This window comes from Triticum dicoccoides, chromosome 7B (assembly GCF_002162155.2).
Source record: "Triticum dicoccoides isolate Atlit2015 ecotype Zavitan chromosome 7B, WEW_v2.0, whole genome shotgun sequence".
In the NCBI taxonomy this organism is placed as follows: domain Eukaryota; kingdom Viridiplantae; phylum Streptophyta; class Magnoliopsida; order Poales; family Poaceae; genus Triticum; species Triticum dicoccoides.
This window is the reverse complement of record NC_041393.1, coordinates 550,506,525-550,510,006: the sequence shown is the minus strand read 5'-3', so window position 1 is coordinate 550,510,006 and position 3,482 is coordinate 550,506,525.

The window sequence follows — 3,482 nt, the reverse complement described above, 5'->3', positions numbered from 1 at the left end:
TGACACCTGTGCCAACGCGGAGCTGACACGTGGTTCCGTCGGCCAATTAGAATTTTACACGTGGAAAATCGGCATTGGTCGTGGCTGTTAGCGGGTTATCGGATCCAAAACCGGACCCGATAGCTTAACACGTCTCGTTAAAGTGGATGCCACATGTTGGTCACCCTTGACGAAAGCACTTCTATGACGTGCGATTTATCGTCATGGAAGTGGACACTTTCGTGATGATAATTTTGGTAATATCATGGGACACTTCTACAACAGCACATGTATGACTATCTTGATCCTGTCATAAAATCGTCATGGATGTACATGCATGACAGAAAACGTGACCTACTGTGACAAACATGTATCATCACGGAAGTGTATTTTTTTGTAGTGTTGGGAACCTTGAGTTCCGCTTTGATCAACACAGCGACACCACATGCTTCTGCGCCCGTCCATCACCCTTGGCGTGGGAGGCAAGGCCGACCATGAAAAAATCTCGCGTCGGCTGGGTCTCCATCCACCCGCCAGCCCGCTCAATCTTCCAAATCCCCAAAGCATGTCGGGCCATAAGCTCACCCGACGCGCGGTCTACGTGGTCGCACTGCCCCCCATGAAGTTCCTAGAGTGTTCCAACTCCATGACCTCCTTCCACCGTGTCGATCATCCGGCCTACACCCCCCATCCAGAAAAAGATCACCTTGGTGGTATGTCTGATCATGAAGGGCTTCCTCCTTCCATGATTTCTAATGGATGGTGGCAGTGGAGTAAATATCAACTTCCCCGACGCCTTGACCAAGACAGGGATCTACGGGCTCGACCTGAGCCCTTTGCCCGCCAGCCTCCATGGTTTTGTGCTAAGTAGGCAAAAGTGCCCCGCCTCAATTCGTCCTCGCAGATGGCGGTGGAAAGTCCCGAGGATTTTTTTTGTATTTTTTTCTAGGCTAAATGGATTTGATGGCGAAAGGGCGTCAGGTGGGGGGGGGGCACCAGGCCTCCACACAACCACCCTAGGCGACCAGGAGTTGGCCCGCGTGGCCTGACCGTGTGGGCCCTGGTGGGCCCTCTTTGGCTCATCTCCGGTCTTCGATCTTCATATTGTCTAGAAATAATTCTATTAAATCCCCGACATTTTTGAGCTTCGGAATTTTCTTCTTCTTCTGTTGTAAATTAGGTCTAGATTTCCAGATGTCTAGCAATTTCCCTTTATGTGTTTACCTTGCATTTTAAGAGGTAAAAGACATTAAAATTGCATCATAATGTGAAATATATCAATGAAATAGGATAAATTATAATATGAAATAGTGATGCAAAATAGACATATCATTTACCATATATCCATACCCACTAATCATGATCCATACGATGGATTGTGAGTATACCCATTAGTTATTGACGACATGGGTGAAGTCTTGTTGCTAGTAACCAAGTTGAATACTGTTAATATTTTGATATTATGTTGTGCTGTTGTTTCTCTAGCGGTGTTATGTGAACGTCGACTACATGACACTTCACCATAATTGGGCCTAGGGGAAGACATTGTGGAATCACTTTATAGATGACAGATGGCCGGAGTGATAGAAACCTAAACCTTAGTTTATGAATTGTTGCAAGGGGTTGTTTTGGATCTTAAAGTTTAATGATGGTTAGTTTTATCTTAATTACATCTCTTGTATCTGTTGATGCTTACATGGAGGGTATAATCATAAGTAGGCTTGTCCAAGTAAGGGTAGTACCTTAACATATGTCTAGGCACATGACAATTATCAAAACAATGAACGGTAACTCAATGGAACTTGGTGAAAGTAACCTAACATTATTCCTATGTGTTCTCAAGAGCGTTTCAATCACTATAAGAAACACAACCGGCTTGTAGTTAACACCCATAAGGATTGAGCCACTTATTGCACTCTATTGTTTTTGTTATCATTTACCTTTTTTATAGATTATCTTTCTTTCAAACAACCTATCAAATTAGTTTACAACTTTACAGTGGAACATTGTTGAAAACTACTTGTTCATTCCTTCTGCTCCTTGTTGGGTCTAACACTCTACTTATCAAAAAGACTACGATAGATCTCCTACACTCGTGGGTCATCAAAGGTCGCAGGCTGCTCCGAGACATCCACACAGGGGCCTGCGATCATCACGCGGACCCAAGAACGTTGGTTGGCAAGGCCTTTCTCCATGGACTCTATTGGCTCTACGCCTCGTAGGATGCTGAAGACATCATATGGAAGTGTGTGGGCTGCCGACGGTTTGCGCAAAAATCCCACAAGCCAGCCACAACCCTCAAGATGACCCCATAACACGGCCTTTCACTGTATGGGGGCTGGACATGGTAGGGCCACCAACCACGACACTCGACGACTTCAAGTTCCTGTTGGTAGCAATCAACAAGTTCACAAGGTGGATCGAGGCCAAGCCTGTCACCAACGTTGAGGTCGACACATTAGTCAAATCCATCTCATGTATAATCCATCAATTTGGCCTACCACACAACATAATCACCGAGAACGACTCAAACTTCACTGGTAGCCAACAAAGACGATGATCTGTTTTTAGGGTAAGAAGGCGATCATGAGTGGGCGGAGTTATGTGCGGGCCAACAAGTGACACGGCCCACCCAACTCTAGAGCAATCTCCTCGCGTTATAGTTGGCCCATGGGCAATTGAATATGGCCATGGCAATTTCTTATAGTCCGACCCACTCAACTTTTGGGTGTAAGCACCCCCACGGTGATCATTAATGCATGGACATATTGTAATAAACAATACCAGTGTATGAAAATGATACCACCTATTACTTCATCAGTTTAGATATCTATAAGGTTGTTGGGCCAATTTGTCGTAACCAATAAGTGTGTACATGATTGATTTGTCGTAATCAATAAGTGTGTCAGTGTGTGCATGACTATTTTGTCGTAACCAATAAGTGTCTGTGTGATTTAAACCCTCATTTCTCATGGCAACCGAATGACCAATGAACACATGAATGACCCCTCATGCATTGGATCCTAGCCACTCTCCTTGGTCATGAAAAGTATCGTGAGAAACCAGAGGCACCGTGTGAGCCAGAGAGAGAGAGAGAGAGAGAGAGAGAGAGAGGAGGGAAGGAAATAACACCGAGGAAGGGACCCGAGACACGTGCGTTACAAGATCTTAATTACTTGCCATGACCCACTCAACTGTTCGGTGTAAGCTCTGCCATGGACATATTATAAACCATACCAATATGAAAAGGATACCAGCTATTACTTCATCCGTTTAGATATCTATAAGGTTGGTGGGCCATTTTGTCGTAACCAATAAGTGGGTGCATGATTAATTTGTCGTAATTAGTAAGTGTGTGCATGACTACTTTGTCGCAACCAATAAGTGTTTGCGTGATTTAAACCCTCACCCTCGTGGCAACTGAATGTCCAATGGACATGTGAACACCCACCTCATGCTTTGGCTTCTAGCCACTCTCATCAACCGCGAAAAGTATCACGGAG